This window comes from Pteropus medius, unplaced genomic scaffold (assembly GCF_902729225.1).
Source record: "Pteropus medius unplaced genomic scaffold, Ma_sr-lr_union100, whole genome shotgun sequence".
NCBI classification, from domain to species: Eukaryota; Metazoa; Chordata; class Mammalia; order Chiroptera; family Pteropodidae; genus Pteropus; species Pteropus medius.
In genome coordinates, this window is record NW_024342257.1 from 2102056 (window position 1) to 2120649 (window position 18594).

At 31.0% G+C, this 18594-nt stretch overlaps 1 pseudogene; it reads right to left on the bottom strand.

Moving 5' to 3' along the window:
• Positions 1-497: 497 nt before the first annotated feature.
• On the bottom strand, positions 498-616 carry LOC120600146 (uncharacterized; annotated as a pseudogene).
• Positions 617-18594: the final 17978 nt, after the last annotated feature.

The following is an 18594-nucleotide window of genomic DNA, read 5'->3' on the forward strand; positions in this document are numbered from 1 at the left end:
ATCTCTTACTTTTCTATCTACCCTCACTGCCTAGGTGGTCTCATTTTATCTCATGACTTTGAATAAAGACTAGACATTGAAGATCCTCAAATATTATCAATTTTCTCAAACTTGGAAAAGTGAAGAAAATGAAAAATAAGAAACAATAATATAAAATAAAATTTTTACAATAAAGATGATTGCAATGAAATCAAGCATATCAGTTACTGCATCTTATATTAAGTGCAAATGGAGTGACAAGTGGATAACAGGAAAACACCAAAATAAGTAAGAGTAACATTATTAAAACAATAGAAAGTAGAATTTAAATTTAAAAGCATCAAGCAGAGTAAAGAATATGGATATTTAACACAAAAGGTGAAATTTACAAAAAAGTATCAGTCATATAATTATTTATACTGAAAATTTTACTTTTTTTTTTTTAGGCAAGTCAACCCTTGGTTGACCTCACAGATTACAAAGACCTTGTCAGCTTACAATCCCTTTTTTATTTTTTATGTCTACAGCACCTGGTCTTCCTAGGTGGTTTCCCATCCAAGTACTAACCAGGGCCTACCCTACTTAGCTTCCAAGATCAAATGGGATCAGGCTTATTCAGGGTGGAATGGCCATAGAAGAAAAATTTAAATTTATTAAGCAAAAGCTTGCTATAAATTTAAGAAGAAATTGGTTAAAAATATGATTATGGTAAGAGATATCAATACATCTCCTTCAGAGGCAACATACTTAATATGTCAAAAATGAGTTAATCCTATATTATCATATTATAATGCATTTCATTACATGTAACATATATAGAATTTCTCCCTCAAATAGTTTTTTCCACATTCATTAAATATTTTTAAAAATTATGTATTTACCCCAAAATACAAAATTTAACACCTTCAAAAATTTGACATGTAAGCTACATTTTCTGTCATAATCCAACAAACTAAAAGCAAATTATAAAACAAATTATAAAAAGATAACCAAAAACAAAATAAAAAATATTAAACACATGGAAATTAGAAAAGACAATCCTAGATGACATTTGGGTCACAGAGGCCATTCAACTTGAAATTGAAATCATTTGGAATAAACTGAAAAAAAAAAATTCATATTGGTTCTCATGGCATACAGAGACTTCTATACTTAGAAGAAAATATATAGGCTTAAATCTTTTTTGATATTAAAAACAAACTATAAAAATATATGTCCTTATTTTTTATTAAAAGTATTTGAAAAACTATAAGATAAATCTATAAAGTAATAAGTAGGAATTAATAGACAAAGCTGAAATCAGTACATTGGAAAGCAAAAATATATAAATAAATAAATAAATAAATAGAATTTTTAAGAAAAGATCAATAAAATAGTTAGCTATCTTATAAGCATAATTAAGAAAGAGAGAGCAAATATATAATATTATAATAAATGAAATATAACCAGATACAGAAGAGAGTAAAATATTACAATTCTCTTCTACAGAGAATTCAACACACAATTCCAAGGCAACAAATTTTAAAATGTAGAGAAAAATTAATGATATTCTAACAAAATATAATTTCTAAAAATGACCCTCAAATTATGAGAAAACTTAAATAGACTAATTATGATAGATTAAAAATGTGATTCGAGAACTCTCATTGTAAAAAGCAGAAGCAAATTGAATCAAACTCAAGTTTTATCAAATCTGCAATGAACAGATTATTTCAATGTTATTTAAACTATTTCCAGAGAAAAAATGAAAAATTATTTATTTTATGAAGCCAGCATGTTTACGACCAACGCTATCATAAACCTTATATGCCAACCTCAGTGTGAATGTAGATGCAAACTTTCTGACTAACATATTATAAAATATAATTCAACAATGCATTAAATTAGAATATCCTGTAGCCTATTAATGTATATTCCACAAATGGAAAGAGTTGTATAGCATGAAATCTGTCTGCATACTTTATTTAATAAGTTAAAGGAAAATAGCTACAGTATTATATCAACAAATGCTAAAAAGTTATTTGATAAAGTTCAGTAGTCATCTCTAGTAAATTATCTAAATAAAATAGCAATGGAAGAAAACTAATTAAGTGTAATAAATACTATCAAAAACCTCAAGCAAATATTATCTCAAATATTATCTCAAATAGTCAGACCCTAAAACCAATACAGTTAAAATCACTAAAAGATCAAGTTTTTATCATTTTCAGCATTGTCTTGGATATTCTATCAACTGCACTAAGGTGAGACAATGAAATAACTGATATAAACATCAGAAAGGAGATAAAATGATTATATATTTGTTTATGTGAAAAACTAAGTATATTTTATAGAAGAAAAACTAAAAAGAGAATACAATGAGTTGCTTGAATAATATATAAATATACGAATGTTAAGTGTAGGTGTTATTCTAGTAATAAGAACCCAGGAAAAAACAATGGGAAAAAATATTCTACTCACAATAATTCAAATACTATACAAATGGAAATAAAAACAAAATAGAAGAACCTATATGAAGAATAATCATAAACACATATAAGAATTCAAAACAAGTTTGGAGCAAATATAATAAAATTATCAGTTATCCCAAAAATAATCTCTAAATTAATATAATTTCAATTATAATTCCAACAATGTTGTTGTTTCATAATTGAATGAAATTACCTTAAATTTTATAATAAAGATTAAATGATAAAGTGTAGCCAAAAAATTATGGACAAAGATTGGTTGATCCTTACTTTATAAAAAAGTATACTATAAATCCACTTTAATCAAATCAGCATAATCTTGGTATAGGCATACACAGGTAGATCGATAGAACACAATGGAGAAAACTAAAATAGATTGTGGTATATATGAGAATTTGAAATATGACAAAGGTGATATTTTAATCCTTTGAGAAAAGGATGGATTTTGTCATAAATGTCACTGGCATAAATAGTTACCTATCTAAAAGGAAATAAACTTGAAACCCTCAGATAAAACATGAACAAAACATTAATAAACTTCATATTGTTTAAAGATTTAAATATGAACAATGAAACAATAAAAGTCATGTAAGCACATACAGGAGTTTATAATGTCTAGGCCCGGGGAAGTAATCAGCTTCTTAACCCAAACTTGAAACTTAAGAGTTTTAAATTTTAAAAAAAGGTAGACATATTAGACCATATAAAAATGTAATACTGTGGAAAAACAGTGATAATACATATGTGTAGTTTATATATAAAGAAAAAGCTGTTCCCATAGTTTGCTGGAGAAATTATGAATTAATTGATGAAGATTTTTTAGAAGCATTGTAAATTTACTCTTCGATCTAGAAATCTCAAATTTTAGAAAATATAAACACAAAAATAAAAACACTAGTAGATAAAGATTATATATAAGGATGTATGTGTTATGGAATTATTCATAATGGCATAAAAATGAAGAAGTGAATATCTGTCAATAATAGCACTACTGAATAAATTATGTTACAGCTTCAAAATAGAATCTTTTGCAGACGTTACAAAAGAATGAATCAATTCTGTATCCGCTTTTTTTGAGGAATTTCCATAAGTTGTATTTGAATATGAAAACTAAATGTAGAATATATCTAGGAGTGGGACCCAGGAATCTGCATCTTACAATTGCCCAATGAAGTTTGAGAATTATTTATAATTATTGTGGCTGAAGAACTACTTCACTGGATGAAATTAGAATTGATCAAGTCTTGTACATAAATAGTTCTTCTGCATTTTTTAACCCAAACAAATACATCCTTACTTTGATGTTGTTAGTCTTTTAAAATCTACACTAATATTTCTTTTATAGGTGTTCAACTTTTAACAACTTCTTACCTCTCTTCCAGAATGACCACTTGCTAAAGAGTCAGGTAGCACTTTTCCAAGAGAGCATGTTTAGATACCATAATTGAGTGGAATATTCTTGTGCACACTCTCATTCAAATCTTTCTTAAGTGTCAAGGTTGAGACTGTAATACAATCAGCCTTCCAGTGCTATGATTCTTGGATCTCTTTCTGTGGATTATATGTTTATTTTAAATAAATGCTTACCATCCCCATCCTGCCACATACAAAATAAACCCACACAACATTCAATAGCACTGAACCATTAGGTAATATTTTTAAAGCCTACCTATGTCATTCATTGCTTTAATAAATTTTATTTAGCACTGATTTTATTCAAGTATTATACTCTAGTTTCCTGGAATATGTAATGGTAAAAAAAAAAAAATAGACATGGTTCCTGCCTCCTGAATCTTAGAGACTCATGAAGGCAGACAGCATATGTGTATAAATATGTGTAAATAAATCTCATAATGTTTTGATTATTAGATTTTTTTTACATCTCTGAAATGTAGATGTATCTTACAATTTATTATGTATCATGTATTATAACTTAATTGGAAACATTTTTTTATTTGTTTTTAGTGATCCATAAAATAATGGTGCATCTTACAATTGATGACATCTAAGATTCGATGAAAGTAGATATGTATTTACAAACCAGTATATGTATTATGAATTTAAAAAGAAGAAAAGTAAGATAATGGACCTACCAAGGAGGGATCAGACAATGTTTTCTTTTAAGTTTCCTTTGCTAGATTTATACTTCACCAACTTCTGCTACAGTCAAACATATGTTTTCTTATCCTCAGAACTTTTAATTCAATCCAAGAAAAACACCAGGAGTATACCAATCTTTATGCTTGTTTTCAAATTTTACCTTAAAGGTTATGAACTACAATATATCTTGAACTATGGTAGTGGAGGTGTCAATGAGAATAAGTGGGTCGATTTACTAAGTATTTAGGACACAGAGTCAATGGAAGAGATTGTATGTGAGAGATAACATGTTCTAATATGGGTTAATTGGTATGAAACCACAAGGACATATGAAAAATAATTGATGAAGATTTAGTAGAATAACAAAAGCTAATTTTACAGGGTAATTTCAAACAGCACAGTTGTCAAATTATATATTATATAAGAACAGAAACTAAGACTTTTAAACTCAGTAAATTCACATGCTATATAGAATAAAGTTATGTACAAGTTAAGTATGTTTTAGATACCATGTAAAATGAAGCAAATGATCAATATGCCTGAACAATCTATAATTTGGATCAGCTATTTAATCTATATAACTAGTTAATAGTATTGATGGTAACTAGAAAGAAATATTTATTTAATATGTTTTTTTAACAAGGAAATTTCAAATGCAGTGAGAAAAATTATTTAGCCTCAAACAATGGCAAGATAGTGTTTTAAATATTTAAAGGCAACAATGCATTTTATTGCTGAAGAAGTAGAATTACTATAAGTTATTGATAATGGTAAGACCAAATAAACATTTTTGAAAGGACTATCATCCATTGTATTATCACAGTTGATATAGTATCTAATGTTTTGGAACCAATGATAAGCAATCCTTTCTGCTTATATATTAAATGCTTTTTAAGATTTATTTAATTCATTATCTCCATGATGTTAGGAAGTGACCAAGATTTTATTCTTAATTTTATAGCTACTAAAAATATGTCTAACACATAAAATAACTCACATGAGAGAATGTGCATGTTGTCATCGGAGATGTTGGATCACCACCTGGCAAAGATGTTATTGAGAAATTTAAGCACTGGGCTAGTGATATATATATATATATATCACTAGCCCAGTGCTTAAACACACACACACACACACACACACACACACACACACACACACACCCCACTATGTGTGTGGGTATATATATATATGTGTGTGTGTATATATATGTATATATACACACACACACACACATATATATATATACCCATATATATACACACACACATATACATGTATATTTATGTATATATATATGTATATACATATACATGGAACTATTATCTTTATATTGTTAGTCTTAAAAATAAAAACTCTTGAAAATATGGTGGTTAAGCTTATAATGGACTAGCTCTGAGCAAGATTGTGATTTTTAACTGCAAGTAGAAATAAATGTGAAATCACAAATTGCATGCTTGATTTCTACCATGAGCTTCCCTCTAGTGATTGCTGCACAAATAAACACTCATTTGGAGAAGCTTGACCACATAAATGATACATTCTAAATCATGAGAATCATAGCCTTATCCATTTAGTCAATAGACTGTTTCTTTAAACACAGAGAAAACAGGGCTGACTCTGTTGCAGTATTTATAACTAAGGAACTGATTCACTCTACCATAGTCTGACTTGGGCAGAATGATAAACAAGAATGCTATTATTTTGCAGGGCAAGAAGACATGGCCCAATTTAAAAATAACTCTAACTTTTTAAGGAGTACTTGAATAGCATATGTCATTGGCCAAAACATACACCAAATTATTATGAACAAATTTTAAATACCCATATTTTAACTGATATATCAGTGAGCATGAAGTATAAATTTCTTAGTTTAGGTGTGTGTATATTCTTTGTGGTGTATTGTATTTATTCTTACATACCATAATCACTGAATGCAGTTAGTATATCAATTTAAATTTTACTCAAGCTGCAGGTAACACTACTAAGCTGGCAGTTTGACATCCGCATTGAATGTATCTGTATGCATAAAATATAATTATCCTTGGAAGTTGAACAATATGTTCTCATTAATGAATGCCAATATATGAGGTTTATATTATTTTAGATATATTTTAGATGTAGATGTATTTTAGTCCATACTCAAGCAAACATATTTATAGTTTCTTCTCTAATTTTCTGAAGTATACCCTGCCTATTTTATACAACACAATGTCAACATATTTCCTTGGGCAAATAATTAAAGGAAACTTGAAATCTTTAGGCACAAAATCAAATGACAAATATCAAAGCAAACACAGAAAATATACATAAGTCAAATTTTAAATAAACAGATGTATGTGTTCTCCTTTTTTGATAAGAAAAAAAGAAAACATTTATAGTCTTTCTGTAAAATATATTTGAATTGCTGTTTTTCCTTTCTGCTGACAAAATAGATTAGTCTAGGTGATTTTTGTCCATAAAAGGTTTTGCACTTTTGACTCAGCAATTAAACTGCTACCAAATTATTCTTTTTACCAACATTCTCCTTGTCAAATTTAGAGATAAATTGGCATTTGTCATTTGGGTTCTTTCTCACTTCACAGTCCCCCCATCATTTGCCCCTTTCATCTTTCCTTAAGAAAAAGTATCCAGTGGTGGAGAGATTTTTCCTTCCTGTGCCTACCAGTAATTACTCCTTGCAGATAATGTGAAATACATTTTTAAATAATGCTGATAGGTTCAAATAAGAGAAAGGAGGCAGGCTACATTCAATCTAATTCAACATCATCTCTGTTGGTTGCATTTTTAGAGCCAGTATCCTTAGTACATGTCTAATTTTAACAATAGGTACGAATAAGACATATCAAGATAATGCAGTGAAATTTAAGCAAAAGAGATGAGTCCTTTAAACCCGTGACATGTGTTTTATTTAAACTACTCATTTGGAACATATCCTTTGGTTCAAAATCAAAAACATGTGCTTATCTGAAGCCCGATCATCTTTCCTTGAGGTGTCTTCCTTTCACCTGCGTACTGTTTCCTTATTGCCACAAAATAGATTGAAGGGTCAGTAGGGCCAAGCTGAAGTATGACATCAAAGTCATGGAAGGTTTAGTGAGAGATGGCCCTGATGTCCCATACTCTTCATCTAGCTTACTGGATATTTATTAAAGTCACAACTGAGGCAGAGCACCTCTGAGAAGGAGATATAAACATTATTAATTTTAGTGTTCCTCGTGGCTTTTGCAGTGTGTCTCACATAGGATATAGGAGATGCTGAATAAATGATTGTCATGAATGAATTAATTATAATTAACAAGTAAATAAATTGTTAATAAACCCTAAGAGGGTTATATATGTCTAAATAAAAACTGGATACTTTTTTTTTTAGCACTTACTGAGAGAGTAGCCAGAAGGATGGTTACAATACCACCAGATAAGATTTCCACCCTTAGTGGATCAATCGTTTGCCTCTCCTGGGTTCTCAAGAGGGCATAAATATATCCTAATACAAATTATAAAGAACAGAAAGGAAATTTTCATACTAGTGCTCACAGGCAATAGTTTATACAGGTGCTGGGGCATTTAGATATGGTTTTCTATAGATCTTGTCAGATATCACCAACTCATTCAAAGAAGCACAAATTTAAAGAAAAACAGTTAAATCAATGCTTGCCTTAGTGAAGCAGAATAAAATAGCAATGTAATGCACCGGATTGGATGATCTAGCACCATATTGTCCAGAGGCTAGAGTTAAACAACACAGCTAAGATGTTTCTTCTCTCCTGCCCACCCAATGACTAATAAATTTGGCAGTTATTCCATGGCCCTGACTCTTTAGCTCATATTATATAGATATAGCCATAGACTAAACTGGCCCAGGCAGATTTGAAATGCTCACTCAGCATGTACTTCCCAAATGCTCTGCTTTAAGCCACATTTCAATGAAAAGAGAATATATATCAAAATGTTCTCTGTTTTAACATTTATCTGTTAAAAACCCAGCTTAATGCACGCACAAATAATATATATCCAACTTTTTCCTACTAGATTTTGGAAAATGCTATTAATGTCCTTTATGTCACATATTAAATGTTAATTCTTTCCTTTTTTCCCAAATGAATTATAATCCAAAATACGTTCACACTTTTGTGCTTCAACAGATAAATTACATTTAGCATATCTGATAATCTGATGGCAGGAGTAAAAAGCCTCAAATTAAGCAGTCTTAAAATAAGGATGTGTTTTAACAAAACATAATTATTAGAAATGCTAAAATGCTGAAAATAATGTGGGCTACAGAATTTACCTCAAAGGAAAAGTTACATAATAACAAATTTGATTAACAGACAATAAAAACACCAAATCCTGAATGAAAATTTAGACATATCTACTGTTTGTATTACTTTCTCAAATGGCGGCACATTATACTGTTCAGAATTAAAATATAAAGCATTCTCTGATTGCAAATAAGCATACAAAGTTTTTCCTCTAATTTTTAGGGTGAAATTATATTCTTATTCTTCTGGCTACTATAGACATAGTTTCTAGGGACCCAAGAATGGATCTTAATAAATTCATAATTTATAGAGAATAAATAGAGTTGTGCTTCTTTTCAATACCCTTGTCACTGGATCCCTAATTGAATAATAAAAAGTTAGATGCATTGTTGGAATAGTAGAACTTTTAGATCCCTTCCAACCCCAATACTAGATATATGCATGATTCTTATAACATCCAGATTTGACTTGCTGAATAATGTTGGAGAAATATGAAGCATAGAGATGAATCTCACCTCTCTTCATAGAATTCAAGTTTAGTACTTAGAGGTTAAAAAGAAATTCTATCACGCATAAGGAAGAACTTAAGGAGACCAAATGATGCACATCATTAAATGCTTTACTTTGGTTTCAAGTAGCTTCTCTAGAGAAAAATATTGCTTGGGAGTATTAATGGTGCATGTACTCCTAAGGAGAGCAGAGTTCATTGCCATTAAGAAATTTTCGAAGGTGAAAATTAGAGTATTGAACAAATGAAAATATTGATTAAGCAACCAAAGGAAAAAGATGGGATCTTAGGATATCTTAGTAAATATTCAAGTGCTTAAAAATGTTTTGAGGGGACTGATAAAAATAAATGCTTAATAAAAATTATCTTTGGAGATGAGAACATTGTATCTTAATTGAAAAGACTTTGAACCTACACAACTTTTACCTTCCAAGAATTTAGCTAAAAGTAGTTCAAAAGGAAGGGAATTGGTATTTTAATATCCAGTTTGAGAAAGAGAAGGATAAATTATGAAAGGAGAATTAACTTTGCCATGATATGATAAAAATTTCAAGGGTCATCAGTGTTCATATTTTAGCACATCGTGATGCATACTCAATTATGTCTGCCAAATTTTATCCAGAAATAAGTAGATCCTATTCTCTGAAAGTATTCTCTGAAAGGGAAACCTCTTATGTGACAATATCTGTGTAATATTTTCCTAAGAATTATACTAGATGTAAATAGTAATTGAGGTCCATGTGAATGTATGTCGGACCTTCAGAAATAGAAGAATGTCAATTACTATCTTTGCTATATATAACAATCTTAAGAATTCTCTTTATCGCCTTCGTTCCTGTCATATTAAATTAAGACTTGGATGAGAGGCCTCACGACTCCCCTCAGTAATAAAGGAAGGCAGGACAATAGAAAAATACAAAATCCGAACAATAGTGGAGGCAAGTGCTAGGGGAACACTCCCAGCAAGAGGCTGAATTTGAAAGTGCATTTAGCTGAATAAGGTAGTATACAAAAAGCACAGAAGTTTCAATACCAATTAAGGAAATATTTGAGAACCAAAATGAAAAAAGCAGGATCCAGATAGCTAGGTAGGGGATTAAATCAGAAACTTTATAGGAAACAGTCTTCAGAATTCTAGGCAGGAAGAAAAATAATGTCCAAGAAATCTATCTGTAAGTAAATGGGTTAGTAGACAGGATAACAGGTTGAAATCTAGGTGTAGAGAACAAAGACCTATAGGACTGGTCTAATGCTGAGAGATAAGGAGAGCTGAAACTGGGCACCTCTAGCTTTTGAGTTCGATTAATATAAAGAAGATGAGGAGAGCAGTAAAAGATTCCATAAAATAGTGAATAGGTACTGATTAGCAGGAGTTGATGCTATTTGAATATTTCAACTGAATACTATATAATATTTAATGTACCTAAATATATATTTAATGTATATTGGGCACCCTAACATATACTAAAATAAACATCTGAGAGTCCACCACCCAACCTCATTGTTACAAGTTACAAAAACCATTGACTCTACTTGCGTACTTCTTCCCTATTTTAACCCCTTACCTTTCTCCGAAGGTAATAACTCCATTTGCAATTTTAGTTTTATTATTTACTTGCTTTTGAAAATAGATTTATCATATATTTATGTATTCTAAAACAATACAATTTTTATTTTGCTTAATTTCTAGCTTCATAAAAGTGAAATTATACTATATAATGTATAATGACTTGAATTTTTACTATTTTTCTAAGATTTATATAATTTTGTGTGTGAACTGTAATTTGTTTAGTGCTGTATGATATTCTATTTTTTCAAATTACAAAAACTTATCCATTTTCTTAGCAACATTAACAATACTATGAATATTTTCTGCACAGTTCTAGTGAACATGTGCAAGAGTTCTTCTAAAACCTACTCCTAATTTGGAATTACTAGGCCATAGAGTATACAAATATTTAACTTTACTAGGTAATGCCTGTCAATGCCAAACTGACCGAGAAGGGAAAGTTTCGGTGGTGAGAAATCCCAGTTGAAAGAATGCACGAGGGGCTGACATGAGAATGAAATGGTAGGCACCAACTTTATTGCGAAGAGTGCACTTCTATTGTGGGGAGTGCAGTTCTATTGTGGGGGAAACGCTTCTGCTCCTGCTCTTCTTCTGCTCTCTAGGGGACCACATGGGCTTTATATATGTCAGAGAACAATAATGGCATTCTGCCACACATGTGTGATACAATAAGCTGAATCATGCTTACATATGTTAGGTGCAGGTGCCCTAGTACACTAAAGTACATTCTAAATCCGGGGTCTTATTCCTAGCCCCAAGCCTGGATCACACCCAGACATGGAACAATCCAATCCTGGGGCCCACAATGCCGAATTGTTTCCCGAAGTAAGTGTCAAATTTACTCTTCCTTCAGCAGATTCTAAATGTTTACATTGATCCTTATTCTTGCCAACATTTAATACTGATAATCCTAATTTCTTCAGATGTGCAAAATGCTAATTAATTGTATTCTTAATTTGTATTTCTCTGATTAGCAATAAGACAAACATATTTTCATGATTTTATTCTCCATATTTGTTTCATCTTCTATGAAATTTCTATAGTAACTTTTCCCCTTTTAGTTATTGTGATTTTTACTTACTGATTTGTAGTATTTTCTAAAAATTATATTCTACATATTAATAATTTTATAATTATATATATTGTCAATATATCATCTCAATTTCAGGCTTGCCATTTCACTCTTAAGAATGAACAGAAGGTCTCATTTTTAATGGAGTCTGATACTTTGATCTTATCTTTTCTGGTTAGTGATTTTTACATTTGTTAAAAAATCCCCACACTAAGTTTATAAAAATATTCTTCCATATTTTTTTCTAAAATCTTGTTTTACATTATTTTACAAGTGAGCCAGTGGAGGGAGTTAAATTAAATAAAATAGGATAAATTAAATGATTCAACAAATCCCCTGAGCAGTTACAATGTTGGAGGTATTATACTAGGGGCTGGGTCTTTCATTGCCTCAGTTATAGTTACCTCTTTATGTACAGTACTTCTGTTTAACCCTATGCTTTCCCACATATCAGACACTTGCACTGATAATTATGACCTAGAGAGTGTTAAAAAGAAATAACAGACCCCACATGAAGTCACTTGTAGAAAGCCCCATCAAGACTTAATAACTAATCTAATTGCAGTTTCATTCTTTACCAGGAGTGGAATTTTAAGCCAGTCTGGAATGTTCTGATCAATACTAGCAAATTAATGTCCCTGATAACACCCCCTGCCTTCCCCTAAAGGAAGGTGACCTTATCTAAAATAATCCACTCTTTTAACCTCCTTGTCCCACCCTCCTTCTGCTGTAAAAATCTTGCTTTTTTTTTTTGCAAAAAAAAATTAAAATATACTGTCTTCAAAGTCTTTCATTCAGAGTACTACACATTTTTTTCTTGTAGATTCATCTTCTAATTCAGCATCACTTTTTCCTTTTAGCTACAATCTTTTTCCACATATAATATGATGCCTTTTAATTTTTTAATTTATTTTTATATGGTGACATTGATTAACAAAGTCCATCTAATAAGTTTCAAGTGTTTTTTGTACAAATTCTTGAGCTCTCTACTATTTGATAAATGGGATGCTTCCCAATTCATGAATCATTTAATAAAGCCAATTAGATCTTCAAATTTACTGCGTTGAATTTTTGTTCTTTAACAAGAATAATTAGAATAGATTTCTTAGATCCCAGGTACCATCATTTAATTGAATTGGATCTAGTGCTCTGGTTCTATTATCTATCAACACCCATATTGCTCCACAGCTAGGCCTTGACTTTCTTAGAAGCATAGGTTTCACAGAAAATTGAGACTTTTTTTTTATGTAGAGTCGAGGCTATATATATGTAAAGAAAGTGACTTTCATAGTTTATAAAATATGCTTCATTAATATGTTTGTAAGGAGAGAAAAAGGACTGCATGGTAATTCAGAATAACAACAATCAAAAGACACTTTAGATTTTTCTAGATCCTTTATTTAGGATATTGTACTTGATGTCTTATTTTCTTTTCAAAGCCAATGAAGAAGCACTGCATCAAATCAGCAAGGTCATCACACCCTCTGAGCTCCAGGTGTTAGAGTAGGAAATATTTAGATGGCAAAACAATAAAAACAATCACAATGAAACTGGACATCTTTATTTCTACATAATTCAAAGGGTACTGCAATATTCTTTACAGATATTTTCTACTAAAATAAGAAGCACCACAATAAACATGTCAAGGTAGCTATCTCCCAGATAAAGGTAATGGCATATCTCAGAATTGTCTATTGTCCTAAGAGGTGACTTCAAGTTCTGGGAAATGGTGAACATTTCTTGTGAAATATTTATGATTTAGACTTAAATTATATTTTCTGTGGGTATGTTCTGTATATAAACTCAGAAGATGAAATAATTGCTTTCTTCCCAGAGAAGTTAGCATTTCTCTTTTCCATTTCTTTTCAAGTGCCTGTTTGGCCTAGGAGCAGAAGAATACTTTGAAAGCTAAGTATATGTGACTTTGTGCTTGCTAATTAATATCTATCAAATCCTTTTAATAAACTCATTCTTCTATTGATTTCAAGATAACCTCAAGTTTCAGATGTTTATGAATTCAAAATTAAATTATAGGTCAGATCATTGCACCTATTCAGCTCTCTTAATGAAAAGACATTGGAGGGACTGTTTATGTTTGACTTTTGTAACTTTCAACACAAATACTTGCGGTTTATTTGTAATGCTGACCATTGTCATCCATATTCAAAGATACAATATTCAGAACTCACACTTATAAAATGGACCTGAAGTGGATGCTTTTTTAAAGTGACTGTAGGAAAACACCATCCTTCAGTCACACTCCACGGTTGGTGTTTTATAGGATTTGTGAATGGTAGAAACTGTCATTTGGGACCCATTGGCTATGTTTCAAAATGATCCACCTTTTCTCCTGCTGTTCACTGCCATCGTTAGGCCACATTGCTTTGAAAGCCAGGTACGTTGTATATTTATAACAATTTTTATCTCCCGCTTTGTGATTGGTCTGCTTCAGCTCAACAAACTTAGAATAGCTATAATCAACAGGACAAATAATAACAAATGTTGGAGAGGATGTGGAGAAAAAGGAACCCTTATACACTGCTGGTGGGACTGCAAATTGGTATAGCCATTTTGGAAAACAGTATGGAGGTTCTTCAAAAAACTAAGGATTGATCTACCATATGATCCATCAATCCCTCTACTGGGTATTTACCCCAAAGATTTGAAAACCCATATCTGAAATGATATTCGCTCACCAATGTTAATAGCAGCATCATTCACAGTAGCCAGGGCATGGAAGCAAGCGAAGTGCCCTATGATAGATGATTGGATAAAGAAGCTGTGGTACATATATACAATGAAATATTACTCAGCCATAAGAAGAGATGAAATACTGCCATTTTCAACAACATGGATGGACCCTGAGATAATCATGCTAAGTGAAATAAGCAAGATAGAAAAAGTTGACAATCACATGATATCGCTTATATGTGGGATATAAACCTAAAAGCAACAAATGAACAGGACAAACAAACAGAGACTCATGGACATCGACAAGAGACTAATGGTTACCAGAAGGTAGAGGGGAGGGAGGAGAGTAGAGGTAGACAGGGAAAAAAATTTTAAATAATTTATTCAATTAAAAAATAAATTTTAAAAAAATCTCTCAACACACATGTATACTAAAAACTCTTAGAAAACTAGAAATAGAAAATAAACTTCAATATAACAAAGGCATATACAAAAACATACATTTAACATAAAACTTTAAGATTAAACTCTTCTTTCCTAAAATTGGGAAGAAGGCCTGGAAGTCTGTCAGCATTTTACTAGAGGCCTTAGTTTTTTAAATAAGTCAAGGAAAAACCAAAGTATTAAAAATGAAGAAACTTAGCTGCCTTTATTTGTAGATGACATAATTTGACATGTAGAATATTCCGAGTAATCTACAAGAAGACTACTGGCTCTAATAGATAAATTTAGCAAGGTCACGTAGCATAAGGTAATATGCAAAAAGAAATATTTATACACTACCAAAAATTTAAAATAAAATTTAAAAATAACATTTATAATGGGATCAATAAGATAAAATACTTAGCAATAAATTTATTTAGATATGTTTAAGACATCTACTCTAAAACCTACAAAATTTTGCTGAGAGAAACTAAAGGAGACCAAAATAACTGGAGAGAGATATCATTTTCATGGTAATCAGAAGACTCAATAGTGTTAAGATGTCAGTTCTCCTAAACTGATCTGTAGTTTCAATGTAATCTTAGTTTAAATCCCAGCGATTATTTTTTCCAAAATGAAGCTAATTCTAAAATATATGTGGAAAAGCAAAAGACCCAAAATAGCCAACACAATCTTGAAAAATATAAGAGAAAATTATAAGACTTACACTACCTGATATCAAGGCTTACTATGAATCTATAGCTATCAAGACAGTGTGGTAATAAGTTGAATACAGACAAATAGAACAATGGAAAAGAATAGAGATCAGATTAGAGCCACACTTATGCAGTCTATTGCTATTTTAAGATGATGCCAAAGCAATTTCATGGGTAAACGAAAGTCTCTTCAACAAATGATTCCAGAAAAACTGGACATTTATATGAAAAAAATGACACACAGATCCTACTAACTCAAAAGATTTCCTTAATAATATCCGAAAATTGCTAATTAAAAAATAAAACAAAATAGATAAATTAGACTTCAAGAAAATAAAAACAAAGAAATTTAAAGTCTTCGTCTCATCAAAAGATGTCAATAAAAAAATGAATAGGCAAATTGTTACTATTGGGGCGATCTAAATCCATCATTGCCCCAGTAGCACTGAGGGGTCTTCGGTTTTTTTCATCAACACAGTAAAGGATTACAGATCAGTGAGATTTAGAAAAAGTAGGATTTATTAAAGTACATTTCAAGAGAAAAACAGGTTACTTTGAAAAGTGTTGTAACAGCCCGGAAACAAAAGGTATGATTAAAGTATGCTCCAAGGGAGGGGCGGGTTACAGTGAAGAGGGCTGTAACCCCTTGGAAATGGAGAGGTCTGTATTACATTAGGGCTATGATAGGAGGTTACAAGGGTGGTGCTAAATAATTGGCACATGTGGTCATTTTGATTGACATTTGGCTGTTATATAACTCTGACTACTTCTCATGCAGATATTTAGAGTTCAGCCTGTTATAATTAGATTCATGAACTTCCAGGCATAGGCATGATATTATAATGAGGTGCGGTCATGGAGAGGTTAGTATAGGACTGATTGCACACACAGTTGTGGCCAGATTAAACCAGCTACTAGTTATGGCTCCTCACTCCTTTGAACTTCAGTGTGTAGGGGTAATTTATAACCATAAAATGAGGGTTCTAGGGAGGTCCTAAGGAAGGCCTTTGGGAGGGGCCTTTATTTTTTTCTTCCACCGTTGCTCATGTGTACCTAACCACTTAACAAAATCAAAGACTGGATAAATATAGTTGTAACACATAACTAACAAATGGCTGAAATTCAAGTGCATTTAAAGGATGACTTCAATTCAGTAAGATAAAACTAAACAACTAAATGCAATAAATGGTCAAAATTTTTGAACAGACACTTCACAGAGAAAGTCATGCATGTGGCCGATAAGGACACAAAAGTGTTCAATATCATTAATCAACAATCAATACAAATTAAAAAATATGATGGAATACTACTACATACTCACCAAAGCTACTAATATTTAAAAGACTGACAATGCCAAATATGGACAAGCATGTGGGACAACTGACATTCTCAAACACTGCTGGTGGGTTTAGAAAATGTTAAACTACTATGACAATTTAGCAGTTTCTTATGAAGTTAAACGTATACTCTCCTTATGACTCAGTAATTTCATTCCAAAGAATGTACTCAAGAGAAAAGAAAATCTATATCCACAAAAAGTCTTATATAAAAATTTATAAGCAGAATTTATTTATAGCAAATTATCAAAGTAGGCAAAAGCTAGAAACAATAGAAATGTCCACCGATGGGAGAAAAATTAATTATATTTATACAGTGGAATTCCATGCAACAGTAAAAAGGAATGAACTTCTGATACATGGAATGACAAAGATTACCCTCAAAAACATGGTTATCAAACCAGTCACAAAAGAGTTCATGCTATGATTCTATTTACATAGAATTCTAAAACAGGCAGGCTAATCTACAGTGAAAGAAATCAGAAAAATTGAGTGTCGAGGATTGATGGGGACAAGGCACAATAAAAGTTGATTTGAGTGTTTGGGGTAATATATTTTATGGAGATAGTGTGTTGGTAATAGAGGCATTTGTCAAAATTGATTGACCTGTACATTTAAGATTTGTCTGTCACTCTATGTAAACTAGAACTCAATAGAAAAAAGGATCTGGAGCATGAAAAGGAGAAAGAGTTTGTGACGAGTATAAAGAATATAAAATAATAATAATAATAATAAATTAAACTAGAATTTGAAACCTCTCTACTTATTCCTAATGTGAGTTCACACATTTGAATACGCTATCAGAAGTACTTCTCTCTTTAGGATTAGAATTGAGATCAGGTTTAGATCTTTAATCCCAATTTTGTACTAAAATTTTAATTTCAAATAACATTTCTGGGGCAGAAACACTTGCCCATTAGTAAAACATGGAAGAACTGATAAAATATCCAGAAGGAAAAATATTTATTTTAATAATCAGAGAGCTGCTCAGTTTCTACAGAGGATCCTAAAACTTTGTCAGTATTGCATAAATTGTTTCATGTAGCTCAGTTTGGCTGGCGAATCCTTCTAATTTTAATAATTCCCAAGTGAAAATAAAATAGGATAGTCTTACAATACATATAAAATACATTTTTATTAGTTAATGACACTTGAAAAGATGAAAACTCAAAATATAACAATGCATTCTCCTCTACTAAGAATGAATGAAACCTGAATTTGGAACTCACAAAATGTTTCCAAGAATATGTTTAATATGTCAAGGCACTTTGAACCATGATAATATTCTAAATAATTTCCATCATAGTCATTGAACTAAATGTTTCCAAAAGAATTCATAATTCTGATGGATTGAGTAAGACCATTCTTACCAGCTTTCTTTATGTCCCAAAGTCCTGTTTGATTTTATGCGAAAATAGCAAGCGTACATTTTGCCACTTTGAGGAGGCTGAAATTGGAAGATGGTATG